Source organism: Notamacropus eugenii, chromosome 1 (genome assembly GCF_028372415.1).
Source record: "Notamacropus eugenii isolate mMacEug1 chromosome 1, mMacEug1.pri_v2, whole genome shotgun sequence".
Lineage (NCBI taxonomy): Eukaryota > Metazoa > Chordata > Mammalia > Diprotodontia > Macropodidae > Notamacropus > Notamacropus eugenii.
This window is the reverse complement of record NC_092872.1, coordinates 174,728,826-174,745,102: the sequence shown is the minus strand read 5'-3', so window position 1 is coordinate 174,745,102 and position 16,277 is coordinate 174,728,826.

Below are 16,277 nucleotides of genomic sequence, written 5' to 3'. Positions count from 1 at the left end.
CTGGGGATCCAAAGACATAACACAATTTTCTCTGCCCATGAAGAACATGCATTTCATTGTAGGCCTAGTGTCTGGGATCATACATCTAGAGGTGCAAAGGTTCTTAGAGTTAATCTAGAGTAAGCCTCTCATTTTACAGAAGAGAAAACTGAAGCTTAAAATGGTTCTGACTTACACAAGATCACATAGACAGAAGTCAACACTTGAACTCAGGTACTCTTTCAAATTCAGTGTACTTTCTACTGTATGTATAGATACAAGTTAATGAAAATTATATCCAGTAATTTTAAGTAATTCTATTGGAATACAACCAATAACTGGAGATCAGGAAAGGCCCCTTTGGAGGTGTCACCTTAGCTACACTTTGAAGAAAACTAGAAATATCCTATAGAATAACTGAATATATAATCCTAGGGGTTTTTAGTTTTCTTCTTTATACTCTATGGGACTGGACTGAATGACATCTAAGGTCTCCTCAAGCTCCAAAATCAGATGTGTTATAACACCTTCCAAAGTAAAAGGTTTCCTCTGGGCAGCCAGGTGACGCAGTGGATAGAGTGCTGGGCTTGGCATCAGGAAGATTCATCTTCCTGAGTTCAAATCTGGCCTAAGACACTATGTGATCTTAAGGCAAGTCACTTACCACTGTTTGCCACACTTTCCTCATTTGTAAAATGAACCAGAGAAGGAAATGACCAACCACTCCTGTATCTTTACCAAGAAAACCCCAAATGGAGTCAAGAAGAACTGGACACAAATGAAAAATGCAACAGCAACATCTCTTCTAGCTCTAATAACACTTTCCAAAGTAAAATTACCCACCAAGACTGAACGTTGGTGGACATTTCTGCAAAAATAAACATATGCAGTCACTCTTGGCCTTTGACTTAAGCATTTGATCTCCTTCCCAGGTCACAAGAAGAATTCCTAAGCATGTTTTGCTTTCCATAAAGGACTGAAGACCAAGTTTTCCACCCTGAGCAGTTCAATTTAGTAGTTGATTGGAAAGCAATGTGACAAACAGCAAAATAAAGTGAACTATTTTCTTGGGAAAAGAGATTTTGGAAAGCAAAAAGAATCCAGGTCTATAAAGTCCTTCCCTTTCTTGTGTTACTCAAAGTTTCATCATGCACTAAATGCTAAAAATATAGTGGGAGGAGGAAGTCAATTACATTTTCATACCCATATTTAACAGTGGGAAACTTTTTGGGTGATTATTTCTAAATTATTTGCATGAGAACAATATGAGAAAGGATGAGGAAAATAAATAAAATAAAGTTCGTAGAAATATAGATTCAGGAAAGTCTGAAAGGGCAGCTACAGGAGTTTTTGTCAAAATATTCAGGCAGATCAGTGATGAAAAAGTAGTATTGTTCTTCATAGAGCATGTTAGTTCACTTAAGAGTATGTGTGGAGCCTAAAACAAAGCATGCTTTTCGGGCAGGAGCATGAGAGAGCACACAGGATAGGGGAAGGGTATAACATGGTTGCTTACAAAGATCCTGGGCAAGTTTAATTTGTATCATGACAGGAAGGGGATGGCAATGACACTTTGAAGAGTTTGTGCTAAGGTTAGACCTACCTTTAGCTCTGTGAATAGCTCTATGATTCCTCCTAATCAGGGAACTTTGTCTTGGTCACAACAATGTGCTTATCAGGGCAACTTATTGTGATATTTTGTTTTATTTTATGTTGGGTATCGATTCCTTGTATAGGTGTATCTCGATTGCCACCTATAAGGAGACAGGTAACGAAGTACCACGTATAGGTGAGGGAATGGCCAGCTCAACCTAAGAGGAGGTATAAATGTGAGGGAGACAAAAGGGAGGAATGAGTTAGACAGAAGGAGTGGGAATGCATGGTATCCATAGCTGACGTGTTAGGCTCCAAGTGAACTCAGATGAGACTTAGAAGTCCCAAGAAATACATAAGCTCTGTGTTTCTTGGGTTATCACAGTAGTATAAAGAAGATTTTATGGGAAGAATGTTCCCAAACACTTAAGTGAATTTGAAGCATTTGAAAAAATGCTAATTTAGGTGTTCATTCATTGGATCAATATTCATTGAATACTTTATGTGATGACTAGCTTCATTTCCAACCTAATTGTTCTTCAAATCCAGAGTTGTTTTCCCCAGCTTCCACTAGCAGGATGAGCCTCATCCCATGTGCAGAGTCAGTATGGCATTAGGCAAGGGAAATATAAGGCCCTCTGGATTCATAAATTGGTCATTGGCATCAAACCATGATTGTTGCTGGTTCTCATAATGTTTTCTGGTTTTAATGACTGAGCTCTTTCCGTATTCCTTAGGCCCCACATCCTGTCTTAGACCCAAGTTCTAGCAACTGAGAATTACTTCTTTTCTCCACATACCCATATACCCAACTCTCAGGTTGCACATTCAGCTCAATGCCCAACAACCCTAGTACTAATCTCTCTTTTCCTGATGCTATGTTTTTCCTGCCAGGTGGGGCATCCACTTGTTATGGCTGTTTGTCCTCTCTGGAAGTCTGATTCATACGACCTGGCTATGCCTTACCTTTTCAACCTTATGTCATACTCCTGCCCTTCACAAACTCTGTTCCTGCTAGACTGTAATATTAGTTGTTTACTCAACTTGATATTGGGTATCTAGGTGGCTCATTGGATAGAGCTCCAGGAGTCAGGAAGACATCTTTTTGAGTTCAAATCTGGCCTCAGACATTTACTAGCTGTGTGACACTGGCAAATCACTTAATTTTGTTTGCCTCAGTTTCTTCATCTGTAAAATGAGCTGGAGAAGAAAATGGCAAACCACTGCAGTATCTTTGCCAAGAAAGCTCCACAGGGGTCACAAAGTTGGACAAGACTAAAAAATGCCTGAAACAACAACAAATTTAATATTTCACCTCCCATCTTTGCAAAATCCATTCACTCCCTCTCCATCACTGACTCTCAGTAGCCATTCTGGATCTAACTCTGACCCATACCCTGGTAGTTTAGGTTTAGCACTGAAATAAAATGAGACATTTGTCAGTCATTTAAAAACATTAACAAATGGAGATTTATTTAGCAGGAGAAGGATAGCCAACAAGGCTGGGCATTACATATATAACCTATATCAGATTGCTTGCCATCTTGGGGAGTGGGGATGGGAGGGAAGCAGAAAAAATTGAAATTCGAAATCTTATAAAAAAAGAATCTTGAAAACTCTCATTACATGTAATTAGAAAGAATAAAATACTATTTACCTCCCCCCCCCAATAATAAATATATAACAGAGTTTTCATATTAAAAAATAAACAAACAAGACTAGGCACTGAGAATCTCCTGAACTGATTCAGATGAGCAAAGTTCTAATCAGAATTCACTAGCAAATGTCACAGACACCCTTCCATTTTCTGTGGCTGCTTTGTGCTCAGGAGATGAGAAAGTGATGCAAATAATCTGCACCCTTAGTCTCCTATCCCTTGTACCAAAGAAGTCTTGAGTAATGTCTCAATGACCTTTTAAGGAGAAGATAACTCAACCTAGATGAGGGGGTGGAGTTGGGATGTTGTTCATTCCTCTTTTCCCCTTCAAGGTTCAATTTAAATTCTGCCATCCTGGTGAAGCCTTCACAGATCTCTCTCCTCCCCCTAATTGTTAATGTTCTCTCCTTTCTCAGATGCCATGGAACAATAATTCTCTGTATACATGTTGGATCTCCATTCCTTCTTCCCCTTTCATCCCTTTCCCCCTTCAGAAAAATATAAATTTATCGAGATCAGAAACTTTTATTTTTGCCTTTGAATCCCCAATGCTCAGCCCATTATCTTGTGCTCAAATGCTCAATGAATGCTTTTTTGGATTGAGCTAAATATTCCATTTATCTCGATTTTCTCTCATTCTCTGCTTTTGAAACCTTCCATGATCAATTGGCCCACACTGGTGTGTCTGTCTAGTGTACATAGGACCTGCAGATCCTTGGAAAGGAAAGAGAAATAACAACCGACATCCAACTTGTCAAAATATTGAGTTTTCAAATTCTGAAGTTATAAAGGGAGAAGGAAATGGATCCTAGAGTGGGATAATTAAGATCATCTGGACAAAGATTTGGAGAGAGATGTAAATAATTGGCATCAACTTCAAATGAGAAGAAATGGAATGATGGGGGACCAGTGAATGGGTGAGAAGTAATACTAGAATGAATGAAGTAATGAATAAATGGCATCAATTATCTGTCAAGCAACTGGATAGTTCAACTGACAGAGTGCTGGATTGGGAGTCAGGAGGACTTAAGTTCAAATACAACTTATTCTTAACATTAAAAACAAAAGGCTGGAGTGACAATTGTGCCTTCTTCCCCAAGACTTTCTTTCCCTTTGGTTGCCATAGAAATTAATATGCTAGTTACAGATCACTGATTTAAATGGTTGTTTGAATTAAGGTTGAAATTGCTTTTCTTTTTAAAATTAAAGTCCTTTAACTCATTGAATTATTCAGTGACTGAGGTTTTTATTTTAGTGTTTCTTATATTCTCCATATAAAAAAGGTATTTTCCAGAAATGGTGACTGAGGTTAGGTCTTTAAGCAAAGGCCGAATGACTGCTTGTCATGTTTGTGGGAAGTCACCCTTTTTTCTGTGGGTTGAACTAGATGGTTGCTGAGATTGTTTTCAACTTTTAAATTCTGTGACTAGAAAGAAAATTTCATGGATCCTTGGAACTGGATGATACTTGTGAGATCATCTAGTTTCCCCATGAAGAAATCTCTCCTACCACATTCTACTATCTTCTTGAACACTTACAATGACAGGGAGTTTACTACTTCAAGACTGTTGTTTTATTAAAAAACAGTTCTAATTTCTACAAAGTTCTTAGTTTTTATTGAGCTAAAATACATGGTCCTAGACTTTCAGAAGATGCAATCTCTAGATATTCTAGACTTCTGGAGGTTATTTATATACTGAGAGGTAATAACACTTTCAAAGTCTCTTCTGTGTGAGATCTCAATGTAGTTTTTGATCCTGAACTGTCTGTTACCAAAATTCAGATTTCTAAAATAAGAGGTTTGGGGGACACTGTGCAGGATGGATTTGCAAAACAAAACTGGCACCATTTAGGAAATGGTGATGAGAATATGATTTAGAGTTTGAGGAATTCAATGTAACAACAATGTATGAAATACCTACTATGTGTAAGGCATTGTATTAGTCTATACTAAATTAAAGAATAACAACAACAGTCTTTACCTCAAGGAAGTTACTTTTAGCAGGGAAATTCTTAAACTGGGGTTCATAAACTTCACAAAATTTTCAAATCTATTTTAATATAATTAGTTTCCTCTGTATTAATATATATTTCGTGTATTTAAAAACAGTATTCCAAGTCCATGCATTTCTTTCTATTCTATTTTATACTGGTAAAGGGGCCTGTGACACAAAAAGATTATCATGGCCTTTACTAGAGGATATAGGCTGTAAATGTATAAGTAAATACAAAAGAATTTACTTACAAATAAAATATATACAAGATAATTTGGAGAAGGAGAGAATACTAATGGTTAAAGGCATTAGAAAAGGCTTGTTGTTGGCTTTATACTCACTTGCTCAGTCAATCAATCATTGACAAGATATTCAATCTTTTTAAAGAACCTATTATGTTCCAGGCACTGGAGATATGAAAAGATGCAAAGGATAGTCCCTACCCTCAAGGATCTTACAATCTAATGGGGGAGAAAACACGGAAAACCATATATTCAAAGCAAGTTATATACAGGATAAATAGGAAATAATTAATAGAGGGTAGGCACTAGAATTAAAAGGGGTTGAGTAAGGCTTGTTGTGGAAGGTGGAATTATAGTTGGGACTTAAAGGAAGTCAGGGAAGTCGGTAGATGGAGTGGAAAAGGGAGCGAATTTCAGGCAAAGGGGACAGACAGAAAATACCCAGAGTTAAGGAATAGAGTGTCTTGTTCTTGGAATAACCAGGAAGCCAGTGTCACTAGACTGATGAGTATATTTTGGGGAGTAAAATTTCAGAATACTGGAAAGGTAGGAGGGGCCTAGGTTATTAAGATCTTTGAATGCCAAATGGAGCATTTTGTATTTGATCTTTGGAGGCAATAGGGAGCCACTGGAATTTACTGGGTTTATATCCAATGAGCTTAGCTTCACTTCCTAGGTAAATTCTAGACTAGATTATTGAAACATGTGGCAAATATCTAGAAAAAGAAGCAATGACCACAAAGATCCACTCTTCATCAGTAACTGGTTATGCTAGAATAATCTTATTTCTTTTTGATGGGATTATTAAATTAGTATAAGAGGGAAATTAAGTGAATGTAGTTGACTTCATTTGTTATACTTACACTGTGTTCAGTTCTGGGCACCGTAGTATTAGAAGCACATATATTTGCATTAAAATTAACAGAGGAAGGCAACAATGGAGAAGATCCTTGAATCCTTTACATAAGATGAATAATCAAAGGAACTGGGCATGATTAGACTGGTGAAAGAAGACTTGAGGGGATACAATAACTGGTTTTCAGTTATTTTAAGGGATGCTCTGTGGAGATGCTATTAGACTTGTTGTGGTTAGTCCAAGAGGAGAGAACCAGGACAAATAGGTAGCAGTTGTGAAGAGGTCAGTTTAGGCTTGATATCAAGAGAAAATACTGAAAAACCCTAAACTCTGTAGCAATTAGAATTATCCCAAAGTGGAACAGCTTACCTTGATATAGGATTAGTTCCACCTTCTTGGAAGTCTTCAAGAAGAAACTGAATGACAATTTATTGGTGATAATATAATGGGAATTGCCTTTATGGATGAGTTGGGTGAAAAAGATGATGAAATCCATTCTAACTGCCCACAGTTGTGATCCTGCAAGATGATAATGAGCTGTCCCTTGAAGAAAGTTAAGTATTTAAGAGGTGGAGATGAGGAAGGGATTATATTAAAGGCACAAGGGAACAGCTTATGCAGAAGTTGAGTAATGGAATGTCAAATTCCAAGAAAAATGCAAAAGTCAATTTGACTGTAAAGTAGCATACATGAAGAGAAGCAGTGTCAAATAAACTAGAACAGTAGGCAGGAGCCAGATTCTTCACGACCTTAAATATGAAGCTGAAGAATTTGTATTTTATCAAAGAGGAAATAGGGAGCCACTAAGAAATTCTTAAGGGAGGGCATGTTGTAGTCAAAACTATATCTTAGAGAGATTATTTTATCAGTTGTGTGGAGAATAGATTATAGAGAGAGAATCCTTTAAATAGGAGTATGTATTAGGAAGCAATGGTGACATAGGGCAGCTAGGTGGACAGGAGCACTAGGTAGCACAGTGGCTAGAGCTTTGGGCTTAGAAATGGGAAGATTCATCTTCATGAGTTCAAATCGGGTCTCAAACACAATTTGTGTGACCCTGGGCAAGTCACTTAACTCTGTTGTCCTCAGTTTCTTCATCTTATAAAATTATCTGGAGAAGAAAATGGCAAACCACTCTAGTAACTTTGCTAAAAAAACAACCCAAATAGGGTCACAAAAAATCAGACACAACTGATAAGACTTAATAACAATGATAACAATGCAGGACCTGAGACAGAATGGCAGCTGTATTACTGGAGAGAAGATGAATACAAGACTCATTGTAGAAGGACAACTGATAAAATGTGGCAACTAATTATATATGGAAGGTAATGAAGAGGAGAGGATTGAGCATAACTTTGTAATTCTAACACTTGAAGATTCAAATTCTTCATTTTATAGATGAAAAAACTGAGAGAGGGGCAAGAAAATTGCCCCTTGTCATACAATTAGAAAGAAGCAGGACCAAGATGCAAAGAAAGTCACATGGAAGTCTTTATGTAACGACTAGCTGATCATTTGTTGGGAATGTGGTATGAGAGATACATTAACAAGTTGGACTCAATGGCCTCTGAAGTCTCTAACTGAGATAATGAGGTACAGTGCCCCAAGATCCAGGTCTTTCCTCACTGTTTCATGCTGCTTAACACTGATTTTCTTGTTAACTTCCATAATATGATCAGATGTATTTCCGTGAGGATGTATGCAATGAAGTGACTTGGTTTTTGGTTTAAAGAGTTTAATATACTCTATCCTATGGTGAAAACAAGTCAGAGAGTCATATCTATTGGGTGTTCTAGTTTCCATCAAGAGGTTCCCTTTTATTTATTTATTTATTTATTCATTTATTTATTTTTATTTCACTTTTAACATTCATTTTCACAGAATTTTTGGGCTCCAAATTTTCTCCCCCCTTGTCTCCTTCCCCCACCCCAAAACACCGAGCATTCTAATTGCCCCCATCTCCACTCTGCTCTCTTCTCCATCATTCCTCTCTGCCCTTGTCTCCATCTTCTCCTCTGTCCTGTTGGGCCAAATAACTTTCTATACCCCTTTACCTGTATTTCTTATTTCCTAGCGGCAAGAACAGTACTTGACAGTTATTCCTAAAACTTTGAGTTGCAACTTCTTTTCCTCCCTCCCTCCCCTCCCCCTCCCTTTGGAAGGCAAGCAATTCAATATCGACCAAATCTGTGTAGTTTTGCAAATGACTTCCATAATAGTCGTGTTGTATAAGACTAACTATATTTCCCTCCATCCTATCCTGCTTTCAATTACTTCTATTCTCTCTTTTGATCCTGTCCCTCCCTGAGAGTGTCGACCTCAAATTGTATCCTCCTCCCCATGCCCTCCCTTCCATCGCCCCCCCACCCTGTTTATCCCCTTGTCCCCCACCTTCCTGTATTGTAAGATAGGTTTTCATACCAAAATGAGTGTGCATTTTATTCCTTCCTTTAGTCGAATGTGATGAGAGTAAGCTTCATGTTTTTCTCTCACCTCCCCTCTTTTTCCCCAAACTAAAAAAATCTTTTGCTTGCCTCTTTTATGAGAGATAATTTGCCCCATTCTATTTCTCCCTTTCTCCTCCCATATATTTCTCTCTCACTGCTTGATTTCATTTTTTTTTTTAAGATATGATCCCATCCTATTCAATTCACTCTGCACACTCTGTCTCTATGAGTGTGTGCGTGTGCATGTGTGTGTGTGTAATCCCACCAAGTACCCAGATACTGAATAGTTTCAAGAGTTACTAATATTGTCTTTCCATGTAGGGATGTAAACAGTTCAACTTTTATAAGTCCCTTATGACTTCTCTTTGCTGTTTACCTTTTCATGCTTCTCTTCATTCTTGTGTTTGAAAGTCAAATTTTCTTTTCAGCTCTGGTCTTTTCATCAAGAATGCTTGAAAATCCTCTATTTCATTGAAAGACCAATTTTTACCCTGAAGTATTATACTCAGTTTTGCTGGGTAGGTGATTCTTGGTTTTAGTCCTAGTTCCTTTGACTTCTGGAATATCCTATTCCATGCCCTTCGATCCCTTAATGTAGAAGCTGCTAGATCTTGTGTTATCCTGATTGTATTTCCACAGTACTTGAATTGTTTCTTTCTAGCTGCTTGCAATATTTTCTCCTTGACCTGGGAATTCTGGAATTTGGCCACAATATTCCTAGGAGTTTCTCTTTTTGGATCTTTTTCAGGTGGTGATCGGTGGATTCTTTCAATATTTATTTTGCCCTCTGATTCTAGAATATCAGGGCAGTTTTCCTTGATAATTTCATGAAAGATGATGTCTAGGCTCTTTTTTTGATCATGGCTTTCAGGTAGGCCCATAATTTTTAAATTGTCTCTCCTGGATCTATTTTCCAGGTCAGTTGTTTTTCCAATGAGATATTTCACATTATCTTCCATTTTTTCATTCTTTTGGTTTTGTTTTGTGATTTCTTGGTTTCTCATAAAGTCATTAGCCTCCATCTGTTCCATTCTAATTTTGAAAGAACTATTTTCTTCAGTGAGGTTTTGAATCTCCTTTTTCATTTGGCTAATTTTGCTTTTGAAAGCATTCTTCTCCTCATTGGCTTCTTGAACCTCCTTTGCCAATTGAGTTAGCCTATTTTTCAGGGTGTTATTTTCTTCAGCATTTTTTTGGGTCTCCTTTAGCAGGGTGCTGATCTGTTGTTCATATTTTGCTTGCAAGTCTTTTATTGCTCTTCCCAGTTTTTCCTCCACCTCTCTATCATGATTTTGAAAATTGTTTGGGCTCTCTAAGACCTTTTCCCAGAACTGATCCCATTGAGTGGGCTGGGATGTAGAAGCACTGACTTCCATGTCTTCCCCTGATGGTGAGCACCGCTCTTCCTCATCAGAAGGGAGGGGAGGAGAAACCTGCTCACCAAGAAAGTAACCCTCAATAATCTCGGTTTTTTTCCCTTTTCTGGGCATTTTCCCAGCCAGTGACTTGAGCTCTGAATATTCTCCTCACACCCCCCTCGCCTCCGGATCCTCCCAGCCAGCGCTTGGGGTCTGAGAATCAAATGCTGCTTCCCAGCCTCAGTGGTTTGGGTGGGGGCAGGGGTACTATTCAGTGTGAGATTAAATTCAGGTGCTCAGGTGGGGGCAGGGCTGCCACATGGGCTCAGTTCCCTCAGGGGGTTTATGCAGAGACCTTCAACAATGGATCCAGCCTCCTGCCTGCTTGGGGAGCCCCGGTCTGCTCCCACCTCCGCTGTTGCCTTCCACGGGGGCCTGAGTATGGGAGCACCCCACTTCCCTCTTGACCCACCAAAGAGACCTTCTCACTGACCCCCGTCACCTGTGGGTGGAGGAACCCACGTGGCCACTGGAGATCCTGTCCCTGAAGTCTGCTCAGATCTGTTCCTCTCTTTGCCCGGGCCGGTGCAGGGCTGGGCTGGGCTCCACATCTGCAGCATGATGGACCTTTTGCAAGAGGTTTGCAGGTCCCTCTGGAACAGAAATCTTATCCGCTCCACTATTATGTGGCTTCTCCTGCTCCCGAATTTATTGGCGGCTCTTTACTACAGATATTTCATGGGCTGTGGGTTCAGAGCTAGCGTATTTGTGTGTTTCTACTCCGCCATCTTGGCTCTGCCCCAAGAGGTTCCCTTTTCCTTTGATATTCTATGACACCTTACTAGTTCACAGATGTTTGTTTTTCTGTGGGCCAATTTGCATCCCTCTGGAGCAACTTGACACTCAACCACTTAACGTTCCATTCTTTTCCTTTCTTATGTATTTGCAATGTCTTCTGGAATCAGGCCAAATATCATACTTTACCACTACATATGACTTACTATATCATCAAGGCAAACGGTTTCATTTTCTGATTTAGTATTTTGTTTAACAAGACAGTTTTTTACTTTCTCAAATTTTGACCCCAATATTCCCTCTTCAGGAGCATAGAAACTACTTGAGGGCATGTAACCTTCATTGTTCATTTTTCTAGCCTCATTTCTTGTTTGAAAATTCTCCACAGTAGAAACTGAATGAACTTTATTGAGTTTAATTCTATCAATTAAAAATACTACCTACTGAACTTCCCTAAAATGAAGATGCATGACTTGCAATTAAAAATGCTAGTATTCTCTCTCTCTTTCTCACTCACTCATTCTTCCTACCTGTCTGTCTGTCTATGCATCCCTCTCTCCCTTCCTCCCTGCCTCCCTCTCTATCTATCTATCATGAATAGATAGAATTATAGCTGCCCCGAATGATTTTTTATCATCTTAAATAATTGCTGTGACTTGCCTAAAGATCAATTCAGTCCATGTCAGATGGTGTGTTTTGAACTGTTTAGCTGACACAATCATGAACAGTTTTATAACTGCGTAAGTAATCAGAACAACTAGCCTTTATATACTGCTTTAAGCTTACTGCTTATCTGTTAATATGAGCAAAAATGGTATAGTTGATTCCCAAGTACTGTGAATAATGAATCCCCTGAAGTTGTTCCATGTACTTCAATGTAAACTATCTGAAGTTATAATTATGTAAAATGTGGTCATTGGAAATGTTTAGTGAAAGTTTGAATAATATGACTGCTTCAGGGATTTCTTTGTTCTCACTAATTAGTACCTGGGTCAACAAAGAGTCTGATGAGTGTTACTGTAAATCCCACTACAGTATGGTTATGCCTCGTTTATTTATGCACACTGGATAATTTTACAGAAAATTAAAATCAATTCCCTTGGTTTCAACTATGATCTCTATGAAGATGACTCTCACATCTACACATCCATCACTAGTCCCTTTCTTAACCACTGATTTCATATCACCAACCAACCATTTGACTATGGTTTGATATGCAGAAACATATTCGCAAACATCTCAAACTCAACATGTCCAGAATAGTTGATCGTCTTTCTCCTTAAACTCTCTGCTCTTTCTCCTTTCCCTATGCATGTTGAGGGCACCACTATTCTACTCTTTTTTTCTGCATCAATACTCTTTTTTCCATATAATTGTAAGAAGCTTGGTCATTTGGTTTCTTAGCCCACAATATACTTGAAGAAGTACTCCACTCTTTTTTTTTCTTCATCATTTTCTCCATAGTCTGCTTGATTCTGCTTCCACAATGTCCTTTGCATTTGTTATACCTTCCTCATCACTTACATCACCACTAACCTATTTCAGACCCTTATCAGGTCCTAGATTATTACAATAGTTTTCTAATTAATCTCTCTGACTCAAATATCTCCTTTCTCAAACCTATATTCCACATAACTAATTCCTGAAGCTCAGTTCTGACTATGTCACTACCTTACTTAGGCAGGTCCAGTAACTCCATCTTTTCTATTGGTTAACATACAATTTTTCTATTTGGTTTTTAAAAATCTTTACAAACTGTCCTATTTGTTATGACTCTTATAAGCATCTCCTGATCTTTTGCCCTGCACCTCTTCAAATCCCAAAGTTTTTCAAGGCTTAGCTCAAGTCCTACTACCTACAAGAGGGTTGTTATGATCCCCCAAGTTGCTAGTGACTCTTCCCAAAATTAATTTGTTCTTACTTTGTATGTATTTTGAATTTAATTCTTTGTGGACATTATATTTCTTTTCGCCTCCCTGCCTCCTCTCCCCTCCCCCATAGGATGTAAGTTCCTTGAGAGGATGGGCTGTTGTACTTTAATTTTTGTATTCCTGTTGCCAGCACAGTCCCTGAGAAATAGCAGCTGCTGCATAAATACTTGTAGAATGAATGAATGTTACATGTAAATATACAAAATTTATTACGTATAAATATTACTTTTATCATTTTTTGCTAAAAAATTCTCTGAAATATGTTGTTTCTTTACCTTCTTAAAAAGAGGAAAGTATGTTCCAACCTTTTCTTAATGATTTGGGCTCCTTATTATAAGCATTCTTTCTTTTATACAGTACTGTGTTTATATCACAGTACCACTTGGCTTTTCATTATGAGTTCTACTGTCTTCTTCCTTGTTTTCAAGCTGTTAGATGTCACTTCTTGATAATGTCAGGGTGGCTGCATCTAATCAACTATTTTCTAATTTTCCTCTTCAAGTATGTTGTGGGCTAAGAAAGCAAATGACCAAGCTTCTTACAATTATATGGAAAACAAAAATGCAGTGAGAGAGAGAAAGAGAGAGAGAGAGAGAGAGAGAGAGAGAGAGAGAGAGAGAGGGAGAGAGAGAAATCCTGGCTTTAGTACAAAACCTCTGGGTTTGGGAATGGATGCTCAGAGGCCATTTTTGCTGACTGCTGGGACTAGGGCTGTGTTCCAGAGAGTTGAGGTCACAGGAAGATCAATGAGCTATTACTATTTAATCGGGCATAATGAAACATATATGTGCAGAGTTGCTCTAAATCATTATTCAGCTACAGCTTTATTTATTATTAAGGCTTGAATTTTGATCTCTTATTAAAGACTAGCTTTAACCTGAGAAATTTTGACAATTGAAAGAAATTCAGAAAAGAAGGAAGATAGGAGACTACAGCTTTAATGGTCTTCTTTCACCCTATGCTTTTTCCATCTTTTCTGACACTTAGAGCATCATAGATTCATAGATTTAGAGCTAGAAGGGACCTTAGAGGCCTCTAAATCCAATTCCTTCACTTCATAGATGTGGATACTACGTTCTAGAGAGGTTAAGGAACTTGATCAAGCTCATACAGTTGGAGGTAAATGAGGCAGGATATGAACTAGGTCTCCCTGAGACCATACCCACCCCCTAAGTTTTGAAAGCATGGTGCCTTTGCTTTTTTACTCTGTTCTTTTAGTGTAACTTGCTCTTTGCATTTTTTCCAAATTATTTTTCTACTATTATTTGATTTTATGAAGGACAGGTAGTCAAGGGATATATTGCCCTAAGTTGACCCATAATCTATTTTAAACCCAGTGGATCCAGGGGAAAGGAACACTCATTTATTTAAGTGCCTACTATGTACCTGGCATTGCTTCAAGAACTTGTAAATATCATCTCATTTGATTCTCACAACAGCCTTAGGTGGTAGATGCAATCATTGTCACCACACTTGGACTCACAGAGCCTTATATCCCTCTATATTGATCTACAGTGGCCATGGCAGTTGTTACTAGTATAAGGTTATGGTTTGGGTATCCAAAGAAAGCATAAAATGACACAGGGAATCATTCCCCCAACATATATTGACCCTCAGAAAATTTTCCCTGTAAAGGGCACAGAAAAAGAGATTCTGAGTAACATGACTCATTTATTTATCTATTATTATCTATCTCCTTGCCAAGAGAGATAGGAATAGTAGAGATGATATGCTTTAGCTGAGGGTTTCTTAACTTGTTTTGTTCTATGAACATCTTTGGCAGTCTAGTGAAACCTACGGATTCCTTAGAATAATGTTTGTAAATAGTTAAAGATAAGGCTAAAGGTCAGTTAGAGGTTAATGAAACTTAAGATGTGATAAGTTTCTATCCAAGTCCACAGACTTCTTCAGTTCTATCTATTGACCCCTATTTGTGAATTTCAGGTTAAGAACTCCACAGTATTTTGAAGAAACAGAGTTTGAATACTTGAAACAAAAGGCAGAATAGTTACTAGAAATTTAGATTCTGGGGCAAATGGAATTAAGTCACTATGGGAAAGAGTTGTCTAAGGTACGGTCATTTCTCTCTGTGTTTAAGGTGGTGTTATTTGTCCTTCATACTTGAAGAGGGCCAAGGACATTACAGTGTTGGGGCCAAGGTACAGAGTACTGAATATGATTTATCAGTCTATTATAAGCTTGGAAGGTTCTACCATGGATTGGGCACCAATAATCCATTTGAACATTTGGGATGGAGAGGTCTCTAGATCTGCATATCTCACATTTTCTTTGTACTATAATGATTCTGTTTTACTCATTATTCTTAAGGTAGATTGGATACAGATGAAAGGGGAATTAAGAGGGCTAAAAACTGAGAGGCAAGGGCTCTTGAAGGGGTGGGGATAGGGACAGATGAGAAGACAATGAGTCAGGTATGAAACTTTTAGGAGAGGATGGAGAATGACTTGGTGGTCTACAGATCACAGCAACAAGAATATGGATGAGAGAAAAGAGGTCATTACTGAGTGATGGTATTGCGGGAAGGTATGAAAGTGGAATTAGAAAGAAAGAAGTAAGCCAACTGCTCTTCCTGGCTCAGCATGTCAGTAGAATGTGAGAAAAAAAGAGCAGTCAGGCTTGGCAAGGGTGCCAAAAGGTCTGATCACTTTAGAAGAAAACTAAGTTTCATGGATCACCAAAAGATGAAAAGGAGATAAGAATAAAAGATTCCAGATGAAAGGGACTTAGTTAAGAGTGCAAGAGGGTTCACATAGGCCCTGACTACCTTATACTAGTTCCAGCTTTAGCAATGCAAGTAATTAAATAAAAATTTATAATTAAGTACTAAGGATGATGTGGGGTAGTGGTTCTCATGGCATGATCTGGGAACCTCTGGGCCTCCCTGAGACGTTTTCAGGGGAGTTTGCAAGTCATTACAATTTTCACAATAATATAAAGAGGTTTAAATTGCTAATATGTTAACTATCAGTAGATACAATCCATATAAACAAAAGCTTTTTGGGGAGGGTCCTCAAGAGTGTAAAGTGGTCCTGACACCAACAGATTGAAGAATCGTAATTCTAGGGCTTCAGAAATAGGAAAGATCATTGAGTGTGTGAGTATGCAGTGGATACTGCACAGAAAAAGTTGGACTTAGAAGTGGTAGGGCCAACAACTTATGCCATGTGGATCATGACAGTACTTAAAAGAAGCAGCCAAATGGGAAGAGGAATATGAAATTATGAAGTACCTACTATGTGTGAGATAGTGCACTAAGTGAGTGCTTTATAAATTTTATCTCATCTACTCTCATAGCAATCCTGTGAGCTGGGTAATAGTATTATTTTCATTTTACAGTTGAGGAAACTGAGACACAGAGGTTGGGACTTGCCAAGGCAAGTCACAGAGCTTTACTAGTCATG